The sequence below is a fragment of the Aulonocara sp. 'chitande type north' Nkhata Bay genome, linkage group LG11 (genome assembly GCF_057382095.1).
Source record: "Aulonocara sp. 'chitande type north' Nkhata Bay isolate Kocher_YH1m ecotype deep benthic linkage group LG11, A_spYH_male_GT1.1, whole genome shotgun sequence".
NCBI lineage: Eukaryota > Metazoa > Chordata > Actinopteri > Cichliformes > Cichlidae > Aulonocara > Aulonocara sp. 'chitande type north' Nkhata Bay.
Window position 1 is genome coordinate 7,941,975 of NC_141354.1, and position 13,057 is coordinate 7,955,031.

Below are 13,057 nucleotides of genomic sequence, written 5' to 3' on the forward strand. Positions count from 1 at the left end.
CGATCAGTGAGCCTTGCATCTTTTCTAAATCTATCCTAGCTTATTAGTCGACTAAACTACAAGTCACCTAGCCAAGGAGCAAGTGAAAGTGCAAAGCCAGCAAAATGAAAACAAATCAGGGCATAAAAAAAAAGAAAGAAACAAAGCACAGAACACAAAGCTCCTAAATGGGACGTGAACCTGTGGTGTCCTGGAGGAGATACTCAACACTTACTTCTTGCCTACTTATGTGGGCACATGGCTTTAATTTGAGAGATTCTAATTAAATTCAGTTTTATTTCTATAAGCTAAAGTTTTTCAACATTTTTCAAAATGTTATATAATATTATAATAAATAACATTTTATTATGTTCTTTGGGTTTGTGATGATGTTTGTGTTGGTTATTTAACAACCTTACAACTGACTGAATGTGGTACTAATATGATTTGACCAGTACATCTAAGTAATAACGCATTCCAGTATTTTTTCCAAAAGCCATATTGAGAAAAGAATGCAGTTATACATGAAATTAAGAAGAATAGATATAAAGCACTGCTGTTACTTTGATCTGATATTATTAGGGTTTCAGTTTCATCATTGCAAACAGATCTGATGTTTTTCATCTGCCCCTATGTAAGCCTAGCAAAGTGGAGGTCACATGCATCATTTATACAATCATTTATTCACCTGGCATGTCTCCGTGTTTGTACTCGTACAAACATTTGCACATCAAACAATGTAAAAACTCCTCAAGAACGTTCAGAATTTCCATTGAAATGTGCACAAAAACAGGTTGTTGGAAAAACACCTGATGTCTCCTTTTAAAATATTGTGATATGGCTGTTCAATTATAGCACACAATTGCCACACTAGATCAAAAATACATCACCGTTTGTTTTCAACGGCGTGTTTGTGTTACATACAGCCTTAAGAGTGCATAATTCGATTATGTTCACTTATGAGTGACAGGAAGGAAGGATAAGGTCAACAAATGCCACAATTAATTAAGAGTTACTTAACATTTTATGCCTCTTTGAGTTAGTAAATTGTGTATTTACAGTCAACCAGCTCTGCTCCAGTGTGTCCATGGCTATGCAAATTGGCTTATAGTTGATAAACATGTCTCTAACTAGAAATTGTACTTCTGAAGTAGAAATGTTTATAAGGTAAAACTGCTACAGTAAATCTACTGTAATAGCACAAGTTTTGCTCATTTACCTCTATTCCAATATTCCCCCCAACCCAAAACCCCCAAAACAAAGCAACCCCCCCCACCACCACCACCACCACAATAACAGTAGATCCAGAGTTAGGACAGAGCTTTAAAAAAAAAACAGAAAGGAAAGCAAAAATACAAAACACAGTGTAAAAAATAACCTCCGACAAAAGAATAAAATCCATATTAACTGCAAAAGCAACATAAAAAACAGAAAACAGACACATAAACAACAAAACTGTTAGAAAAGGTGACATCACATATAAGTAAGTTGATTAAAAAAAGTATTTCTTCCAAGTCGCTTAAAGGAAGTCACAGATTTTCAAGCCTTATCTCCTCAGGCAGGTTGTTCCAAAGCTGAGTGGCCCTGATGGAAAAAGCGCTGTCACCTTTAGATTTAAACCTCAATTTCCGAACAGCCAGAAAGGCCCCACTTTAGGATCAAGCCTGTGAACTCGGTCGTACAGGGTCGACACTTCTGCCGAGGCGCTCAGGACCAGATCCAAACATTCATTAAAAGTTTAGCAGTGAAATCCCTCCTAAAATGTTCAGGGAGGCAGCGAAGACAAAGCAGGACAGGTGTGATCTGCTGCCAGGTGTGACACATCATGAGTGGCCATTGGGGAGGTCTTTATTATAGTAGGAAAAGCTGTAAAACTTGTGAAAATACAGATAAAAGCTCAAAATCTATTCCCCTCCTTCACATTTTCCAAGGCCGTTTAGTGGGCCAGATTGGAGTTGGCTGATTCTGACACATCCCTGTTCCAGGCAGCTGGGTCACTTATAAAAGTATGTAGAAGTGAATTGCTTAGAACAGAGAAAAACTTTGATTCAAATCAAACTTTTTTTCTACAAAAAAATGTAAACTTTTCACTAAATCATAAATCCAAATTAGCCTTTTTCCTTTTACAAACAAATTATTCTAAATGGCAGGAAAGCTACTGTGGACGGGAACAGTTTCTTTTGCTGTGGATTTCTACAGCTTTTATCCTCTATATCCAGCAGGAGAGTTGACTTATGTCTGCATTTTAATGTGGATGGACCTACTTCCACAAACAAACCTAAACGCCTGGCACAGGCTGTGCGTGGGCGGGAGTGTCAGTGGTCATGGGCTATCGGTGGCTTCTAATGCATTTTAAATGTGTGAAGGAAGAACGCGCCACAAATTACTGTAAATATTCCTCATTGTACCGTGCACCCCCCTCCTCCTGGATCTTATCCTGGGAGAGCCCTGCTGCACGCCACAAAGTGCACGAGCCACAGTGACATTTCTCTCAGAATCTCAACAGAAACCGGGGTAGATAGGTCAGGCCTAATGGCTCATTTCATTCTGCTGTAAGCGGACATTAGAGGTGACACTCTACATGAAACAACTTGTTATGAGTCCTTAATCTCTCAGCTGAGTCTCTGAGCAGCCATAAAACTGTAGTGAGACCAGAAGCTGACTAAGGAAAATGAGTGTGATAATAATGCAGTTAAAGTGCTGCAGCTCCGAGTCCTTTTGGAGCTTCCCGGTCACTGCGCGCCAGTCCCACTCTGCATTAATCAGGCAAAGGTCGCTGTTCCTATACATTAGGAGCAACTTTCTTTTTTTCTCCTTATCAGACTTAATGAGCAGGGATGTTCTCTGCTGCTCAGAGTGCCGGCCTAATTAAGCACATTAACACTTTTGACCATATGTTGACATGAGCACCACATCACAGGGGACAGGACAAGGTTTAACATTTTCTCACACTAATTCCAAACCACTGATCACAAGTCAAAAACCCAGAGCGTGGACTCTAGCTTGCACAGTAGGACAACACGTATGATGGTCCATATATCATCATTGGCTTTCTCAAGCCTGTTTTTTTTTAAAAAAAAATCAGTTGCTAATTGAAACATAGCAACTAATCTTTAGAAGAATTTGCTATTCATGCTTTCTTTATTTGAGGGGACTTTTCTGAACAGGGATTTGAGTTTATTTCATTGTTTAATTTAGGACAACAACACACACGGATGACTAATGAGGGTGATTATTGTTGAACATCAGTGTCTCGATCGACCGCAGTTCACTGTTGTCATCATGCAGAGACAATACGCAGCTGACAGCTATGTAGACAACCTGTCTGTCTGTGGTGATGACCGCACAATCACTTAAGTCTGGATTACTTTACATGCTTCAAAAGTAATTCTAGTGCTTTATGTGTGCTTGTGCTTGTGCAGCAATCTAATCACGCTAGTTAATTGTACATACTTGCCTTGGCTTGATTTTGTAACAGTCAGTCCTCATGCAGCTTCTCTCAGTTTGTTCTTTAGGATAGATATCAGTTTGTTACTTATTTTAATTTTTTAGTCAGTTTATTATAATCTCTTTCTTTAAAACTTTAGATTCCCTCACAGATCCTGTGTGGTGGCTGTAGCTCAGGACGCAGAGTGGGTTTTCTACCGATCGGAAGGTTGGTGGTTGAATAGGTGAATGAGGCATGTTGTATAAAGCGCTGTGAGTGATCTGGGAGAGTAGAAAAGCGCTATATGAGAATCAGTCCATGTAAAAGTTAATTTAATGAACATTATAACGACTACTGTGTATTTTATTTCTTTACAGAGGGTTTCAGGGCCTACCGTGGACTTCTTTAGAGTGAAAACGTTTTCCGTGGTACTCTGTTCCAGAGAGCCTGAAAATAAAATCAAACTGAAGCAAAATGAATAAAATTTCAAGTGGGATTTATTACTCAAGAAGACCATATTTTAGGAGTCGATGGAACAGCAGAAACACTTATCCCTTTTGGACTGCACAATGGTATTAGAAAGTGATGCATCTTTTAACTCATAAACAATGTGAGTATAGGCAGCAGTGATACGCTGAAGTGCTTTTTCCTATCAAAGGCACAAATAATAGCAAAGTTTTATTTTGCTCTTTTAGAAGTTTGCTTATTGGTTCAAAACTTAGAATATTATCGAATGCTAATAAACGGGAAACCTGACTGGTCTCTACACTGAGCCTATAGCTACACACAAATTCCTCTTACTTTAATGACTGTAGCTTGTATGTAAATGTCTGTATGTACCCAATCTCCATTTTAACACATGGGCCAATCAGATCAAACGTTTGTACAAACATCATCTTGCATTCAACAGTTATTAATATCTATATCTTTTTAAAATTAATTTCTTTTAAATCCCAATTCTATATTTGGTTCATTATGTTTCCTTTTAAGTCTCACATTCATGTACATGACAACTTAATGGTCACCCGAATTTGTATCTACGTGATAATTTTATTCCAAGTCCCTACTAAATATGGAATGAAGAATCTGAAAAAGTGTCAGAGGCCTGGTGAATGTTTGCAGAATGGATACTATAACAATATGTATCCAAAATAATGAAATGGGTTGACAAAATCATCTTTAAGCTAGGCAAGGCTAATTAGCTTCCTCCCAAACTAGCTAAGAGTTAGCTAGCTCTTCTTACCATAAGTCACAAAACATAATATAGAGTAATTACCAGCATCTAGTATTAGCAAAAACTAATAATAACGATAAATTTAAATAACATCTATTGGTAACAATAGCTAACATTAACAAGCAAGGTTCATTACCTTCCACTTTCTGACTGAATGCTAAAGAGCCTTGCTTGCTAAGCTATTTAGCAGCTTCTCCAAAGCTTATTTTTAATTATTGCTGGAAACAAATATTGTAACAATGGGACTTTTTTAATGTTTGACTTTAAGCTGAAATTGTAAACATTTTCAGTAAGTCTCATATACACAAGACTATTATTCTAGCATTTTTCTTGACTGTATTTTCTACAGTCATCGGTCAAAACCCATAGCCATGTGTCTTGGAACCTCACTATTACATCCTGTCATTTGAATTACAACACTGACTAGCATGCTTTTTGTCGCAAAGATAATTTTGATGTAACAAATATGCCAGTACCACAACCACAACAAGAATCCTTTTTATGAAAAGGGAAGGAAAGATGGAAGGAAGCACAAGGAGATGAGGTACAGATGCCACTTTCCCTGAGGCTCTACTCATACCATATCACACAGCTAACACATCCTATATGATGACTCATTCTGTTTCCCATTACCTTCTCACGACCCCAGTAATGATACAGTATGTTTGCCCTGTAACAAATACCTCACAGGGACTGAGGCGGCGTGTGTGAATATGTATGCTGGCGGTGGAAGGCTACATTTACACACTTGCATACAAACTCGCAGGTTGTTCCCAGCAGTCTGAAGCATACGACTCATCTTACAAACATAAACAGGGCTTCTTTACCTCAAGCAAACATAATCTTTAAAACGCGCATCTCCCCCTGCTCGCTCACTCGCTCTGACACACATATACATTCACAGTGTCTATCCAAAGAGTGTCATTAGACTCCTACCAACTCTAGCCAGTCTTTGCCCATAACAAAGGTTCAGAGATGTGTTATTAGTGATAATGTGTACCTACATAGAGAAATTCCCACAGTGATCTTGTATCTGCAGGCTACGGCATCACTGAGTGTATCTATAGATGTTTATACGGTTATTTTTCGAGCCGTTTCTGCTTTGTGAGATAACACGCCGCACAAGTACACAGGAAGACATACAATTATAGATAGGTATGAGGTGACGCAACCCCAGAAGTCTGCTTTTAAGGGCACACCATAAAATACTGTATAACACATCATCTGCAGGAGCAAAGATGAATTCTAGGGGAGGTGGGAGCTCAGGTCACTGGCTTTCATCTAGTCTAGAAATTACTTTATGTGAGCAGATTTTCAGCCCTTTCCTAGTAATAATCACAGCTAAATGCATCTCCTGTTTTCAAGCCAATCACTCCTGTAATTTAAGTCTTATCAGGAGCTGCGTGCTTGTATCTTAATGCCATTAAAAATAGTTTGTTTGTAACATGCTCACGGATGTACTGACAATTAGGACTGGATTACTCAGACAAAGAATAAATACAAATACATATTGTCTTGTAAGCTCTGAAGTGAAAAAATAAAGAAAGAAATAAGATTACATCACCTGGGACTGCAGAGACACTTTATATCCTCCCATCTCCACCTGGAATGTTAGCCAGTCCTAATGGGGCTTAAGTGGTTTGCTGAATGTTTCTCAAACTATGAATGCAGAAAATCAATTTAACATGTTTTTTGGAATATGAAGTATATATGAAAATACATCAACAAGCTAATACTGGCTAGTATTCTTTGATCTGCCTGGACAGGTTGATGTTATGTGTAAATGTGTAGTTGCAGAGTTCTTTCAACACAAAGTAACTGTTACTCTTGTTTACTTTTACTTTCTTACAGTCATTATGTTGGACTCACTGCTACTAATTCTGATGAGACTGAAACTACGTGCACACACATCAGCACTGATAACTTTGTATTTTTCATTAGTTTAAAGATTTATTTTTGAATTTTTGTTTTCTTTTATGTCAGTTTTTGAAGAAAGTTTGCCTGTTTACTTTTTTTTACTGCATTAACATTTTTTTTATCATATTGTGTTACAATTTAGCGAGCTGGAAACTATCCTACTGACTTAAGCTATTTGTTATATGTTTAATTTTATTTTGAACTGCTGTAATAAAGACATTTCCCAGCTTTTGCATAAATAAAGCATATCTGATCGTCTTAGCTTATGTTCTAAGTTTCAGTTTTACATCAGACTTGCTCTGTCATCAAATGCTTGCTTATAGAGGACTGTCGGATCTTCCTCTTTCTTACTGCAGGATCTTTACCTTATGATATAAAGCACCTGAAGATGATTGTCGTTGGGTTTATATTGTCAGATTCTTTCGACGGCACAAGTCTGATCAGGCATCAATAAAAGTTGATCCGTTTTTATAGATAACACATTATAAATTGTGGTGTCGAGCTGACTGATTTTGTGGTTTACACAACCATCACACCATAATCAGACTCCTGCAAGGCAGCCCCCCCACTGAGGACCCCATTTGTGTGAAAACTGACTGGCTGCCAGACTGGCCTCTAAGCCTGCTCGATAGGGTTATCTATGTATTTTAAATTCACTGATATGCATGATTGCAACATCCCCCTGGTGTCTGATCTTTATCTGCTGCCTGTGCATCCCCCGTTAGTCTCCATCCTCTCTGTGCAGACGCAGGAACATACACATTTGCACACGAGCCACTTTGATTTATGGCCGCCTGGAAACATCTTAACACAGTCTGCTGGCCCGGTGTCACTGCCTCATCACCAGTAATGGAAGACAAACGTGTCAAATGCTATTCAAACTCCACATTACGTGACACAGTTTCACTTCCTCATCAGCATTACTCGGCTTCCATCAGTCGCGTATCTCTCAAATAAGGATAGATTAACATGCGCATCAACAGGATACTACAAAAATCCAATCATATGACTCCTTACTCCCTGCTGACGCCTCCCTCGGGAAAGTTAAAATCCTTCCTCAAGTAAACATCAGAATAATGAGCTACTTCTAATGTGCACTTAGTTCTGTGTGAATGATTAAAGTGCCATCTCAGAGGCAAGAATTTGAGCACCTGATTACCTAATTATAATGTTTAACACATATTCACAACTTCTTTATTTTTTTTCTCATCAGTTTTAATTGCAATTGGTTTTTTTTCTTAAGTCTAACTTGAAGCTTTTACACTGAGTGTGATGTTCTGATGCGTATTTCACTTGATTATGATTTGTCGCGCACAGAAACCACAACACAATCCCTTTGTCTTCCCTGCTAGTTCGAGCTTAAAGGGTAACATTGAGTTGTGGTAAGAGAGACAAATCAGAGGACAGGGGCGGCTTAAATGTAGAATTTTCCTCTTCAGTCTGTGGCACTGAGCAGAAGCTGCTATATGGTCTGGTTGGCTGATAAATGAAAACAAATGTATTTTAGATGTCAGGCAGCAGAAGAGCAGCGCAGAACAGGAGGACACAGGAAAACGCCTCAGTCCATGCTGCTCCAAGACACAAACACGCACTCAAAAGCGCGACCGCATTGCCTTTGGTACACATAATGCATATGCATTTGCACACATGTATGGACAAGCATTTCCACGAAATGTATTCACAGTGAGGTGCGTGCACATACACACACGCGCACACACACAAGCGCACGGTAAGCTATTTATACAAACAAGCCAATCCGGCTCAGACAGGGTGAACTGCAGCGGTATAAAAGATGGGGCTATGGAGACAGGATAGGATAAACACTAACAACAGAATAGAGAGAGGCTGCTGAAAATCTCATTAACTGTAAATTGAAAAACAGACTAAAAATGTCTTCCAGAGCAATAGCCGAGGCGGCTGCGTCGCTTTTTCATCTTCTCCACAACTTTCACGAGTCGATACACCCCCACTTTCACTCTCTCTCCTTCGCTCTCTCTCTCGCACACAAACATATATTCTCAGGGTGAGCTTGTTATAGTTTTATCCTCCTTGAGTTTCATACCTTTGGAGTGGAGGATGTTTATTAGACAGACGGGTCATTTTTTTTTGCTAGTGAGTGTAGCACAAAAATCTCCTCTGCTGCACGCACGCATCCACAGCAGGCCTCATTGTTCTCTTGATACATTGATTTTTAAATGTGCAAATAAGTGAGCTGGTAACCAAACAGCGACATTAGAAGCAGCTATTAGGGTAATTAGCAACGACCCATTTATGCCACATCTCTCTAAACACACACTGAACCCTTACCATGTGAGTTTCTACAAACTTCCACTATGAAGCGTAGCTCAGATGTAAATAATATAATTCACTGATCACCTATCACTGTGCAGCTCACACTGCTTGGTTAGGTTACATTCATATATGAGGGCTGTGGGGTTATTTTACTAAGAGTGTGCCAGTCAACACTGTCTTAGTAACCTAAGTTTCTACCCTCACAGCTGAAATCATTTTATCTTGGTATGCACTGACACTGAGTGGCTAATGTTTGTTTCAGAATTTTTCAAACACTTAGGTGTTTGTCTATTCTATTGTCTGGCTTTGGATTGCTAACTGATAGCCTCAGAATGCAAGAGACAAACATTGTCAGTTAGATGTACAGTGGGTTTCCAAGACAGGCGAGTGAATTCCTTGAATTCAGGAGCGATGATATCATGTAGTGACAGGGAAGAGATCCACCTGGCATCTCATTTACAATCACCAGGCTGTGAGTTGCATTATTTGGACACCCTGCAACCTTTTAGTTGTCCTTACATTAGCATTCTTTCTACACTAAAAAAAGATCAAAAATACGCACAGCTGGAAAAGGGAGGAGTGTCCGGTCCTGTTTATGAGTGAGCTGTTCTCCCAAGCAGCGGAGCTGGAGTATCTTGGGGTCTTGTTAATGACTGAGAAGAGATTGGAGCAGGAGACTCATGCACAGATTAGTGCAGCGTCAGCATTGCTGAGGATCCTGAAAGAAAGAAAGATCGACATTGCGATCCTCAGCTATGGCCACAAGCACTGGGTATTGACCAAGAACATGAGATCATAGACACAAATGGTGACAAAGAGGATCTTCCAAAGGTTGGCTGGGCTGTCCCTTAGAGACAGGGGAGAAGTCTGATCACTCAGGAGGTGTTTACTCCCTGGTGAGTTGTTCTGGGTATCTCCTACCAGGAGCAGGCTATGGAGTAGACCCAGGACATGCTGGGTAGATAATATGTCTTGGCTGGTTTAAGCAGTATCCAGGACGCTCTATTAAAGAAGTGCTTATGGCGTCCAACACTAGTAATGACCTTTGCAGGCCATGAAGAGAAACACAATTGCCCATGTTTCTGTAAAGAGTAGAAGGAGCACCCTCAGAAGCACCAAAAATGCTTACTCTGCCAGGCATTTGGTTTTATTGAAGCATCTGGGAACTTCACTGTTCCCAAACTGTTCCTGTGACTAATCTGCTGAAATCACCTTTTTAAATAAAAATGACTTGGTTAACTGATTAATTTCATGTAAATAAGAAGTTTTACGTTGTTCTTATGTCTTGTGTTGCAGATAGCTGCCCCTCCCTGAGTCTGGTTTCTTCCTGTTGAAAGGGCGTTTCTCACTCCCACTTTCGCCAAGTGCTTGCTCACAGGAGGTCGTCCAATTGCTGGGGCTTTGCGGCATTATTGTAGGATCTTTCCTTTATAACATAAAGCGTCTTTAGGTGACTATTGTTGTGATATGAGGCTATAGAAATGAATAGATATGAATTGAACTGAATGATATAAATAAGAACCTAAAATTTCAAGTTTATGGATTTCACAACATGGTTTTAAAAAAAAATTTTTATTATAAAAGCAGAGGTAACAATACAATATATATATAATTTAATATAATGAATACATTCAGTCCCTGCCCTTGATAACGTATTTTTAGCCTAGCACAGCCTCGCATGTTATCTTTGACTCTGCTATGCAGCTGAGGACTCCTGATGTGAAATAAAGGTGTGATTCATTAAAGTGCGATGTATAAGGAGAGCAAATCTTTCTGTTAGTGTATCAGCCAATTCAAGCCTCAATATCTCCACTTTATTGAGGCCGTTTCATCAAGTTCTACACTATAGATTCACTTTGTTGGAGTCTGGTATGTTAATAATTTTACATATTCACTTGATTACACTTGTTTCTCCCCCAAACAGCTTAATGTGTCCAGTATGAACTTGTTGAACTTTCTCTCAGTCAGTCTAAATTACCTTGAAATGACTTTAAACAAACTTAAGAGATCTAAAGCCTGCATGGATCGAGTCCTTTGATCCAGATATTTTTTTCTCAATAATATAAATATTATGCCTCAACAATTTTGCTTGATATGGAAATGAAACTTTCAGTTTGATATTTGCAGCGATTTGAACATGGCCAAAGATCTGCATCAACTTCAACAATTCCAAAGTTGTGCAAAGCCACTTTTCTTTTTCCTCAGGAAAAATCATGAAAATCCATCTTTTTACACTTTTAAAATAATCCTACAGACAAACAAACGTAACAAGTGACACAACCTGGCAATGAGTACTGGTGCTTGGGTAGGACCACCTGTCAGTCAGGGGTTCAGAGTGCAGCCTCTGAACTGGTCCTCATAAAGTTGGAAGTCCACTGAGGTGTGCTGCATGTCAGCCGTGCACAAACTGCAGCACTCAGGCGAGGCATCAGGAGACGGCTGTGTGCTCAAAGTCTGCCAGAAGCAGATCTGTCAATCAGCCCTGCCTTTCTCTGTCTCTGAGGTGACCCCTGTAACCCCCTCCTCCTTATCCATCTACTGTCCCCCCTCAGCGCCTTTACACACACACACTCACACATTATATTTTCTCTGTGGGCATTTGCTATTCTCCATCCTTTCTCCACCTTTCCTCCTTTTCATTCAGCACCTCATCTGTCACACGCTGACCGCGAATCTCATTTCTTTTTTCCTCACTTTCTCTCCCTCATTCTTGTTGTTCCCCTCTCCTTTCTCTCCCCGTCTCTTGCTGGCTGACTTTAGTATTCACAGCCTCTCTTGCTCATTTGACTTCTCCTCTCTCACTCTATTAATTTCCTTTCGGGCGCCCCCTTTTTCTCTCACCTACTGTTTCTCTCTGTGTCTCTCTCGCTCGCCGAGGTGGTCTAGATGGTAGATGAGTCACTGCAGCTTTTGCCACTCCGCAAATGATTTATCTGCCCACAACGAAGCAGGGAAGGGAATGATGGAGGTGTGCGTATGTGCGTGTGGAAGTTGGGAGAACGGGGTGGGGGCATTAAAGAAAAATGAGTGAAAGATGAAGGGAGAGGAGCGAGGATAGAAGGTGTAAGGGGAGGCCGGGGGAGAGGCAGAGCCAGCCCGCTGGCATCATACGCGTTCGGCTGGAGGAAAACAGAGGCTGTTGACTGTCAGGAAAAATGCTCCTGAAGAATATTTAATTCATCAAAGAAAACTCGATGTTTTCAGAGGAATGTTCGAAACACACATCAGACCTCATTTTCCACCATTTTGATTTTGCTTTCTCTCTACCTGGCACCTGTGGCTAGGCTTTGTTTGCGTTTTCTTCACTTTTTAAGAGGATGTGTCGTTGTCAAAGCGACCAACTTTCACCAGAGCTCCGCATATCAAACATCTGCTGTTACTAATGTCTTTGTAACAGCAGTCGTGTTTAAAGTAGGAGGGCGAGAGGGGGGAACAGAAAGGAAGAGGAGGGCAGACAGTTTAAGAAAGAAAATGAAATAAGAGAAGAGTTAAAAAAGGGGAAAGGAAGGATGAGAGGAGCAGCCCGCCCGGCCAGACGCACCAGATGTCACCCAGGAAACCTAAGCAAAGAGACGGGAAAAGGCGGGATGGAAGAAGGGAGGGTTTGATGATGGAGGGAAGGAGGGCTTGATGGATAGAGGCGGGATGGGTGGGCAGAAGGGAGGGAGAGGAGTGTTTGATGTAGGGAAGAGGGGAGAGTGTGATGAAGGGATGCAGAGGGAGGAAAGGAGAGGATGCTGAGAGAAGCAGCCAGGAGGGAATTTATGGCAATCATTACACTTGATGGACTCACTGAAGCTGCACTTCATACACACTGTCTGGCTCCTGTTTGTGTCTGTGCTTGTGTGTATGTGTGTAAATATGATGCTTCCTGCCATGCACAGAAATATATATATATATATATATATATATATATATATATATACACACACACACATATATATACACACACTTACACACACTGTCTGGTTGAGCGTTTCTGTGTTCTCTTTAGCAAGTTAACATTTACGAAAGAGGGAGCAGACACATGGAGAGACGATGGGGAGGGAGAGGTCAGGGGAACAGGGAAGGTAGTCTGAGTTTCTCTGTAATTTTCTGCATGGCCTCCTGTTACAACACGGTGTCCCTTTCTTTATGGCACTGTATTTTTATGTATTTTCTACCCGCCATTTCCTTTGTTTTTTAAAAATTCTTCTCTCCTCATTTTC

General features: G+C 40.2%; 1 protein-coding gene and 1 long non-coding RNA gene across 4 annotated transcripts in view; one reads left to right on the plus strand and one right to left on the minus strand.

The window, feature by feature from the left end:
* The window catches only part of LOC147318421 (low-density lipoprotein receptor class A domain-containing protein 4-like), a 270,845-nt gene that overhangs the window by 188,672 nt on the left and 69,116 nt on the right, over positions 1 to 13,057 (minus strand). The window lies entirely within an intron of this gene.
* LOC147318423 (uncharacterized) lies at positions 3,095 to 3,944 on the plus strand. 2 transcript variants are annotated; one of them, XR_015131376.1, is made up of 3 exons: positions 3,095 to 3,207; positions 3,567 to 3,634; positions 3,784 to 3,944. It is a non-coding gene; the product is annotated as an uncharacterized LOC147318423 (long non-coding RNA). The 2 variants fall into 2 exon arrangements; XR_015131377.1 differs by having other exon boundaries at positions 3,120 to 3,363.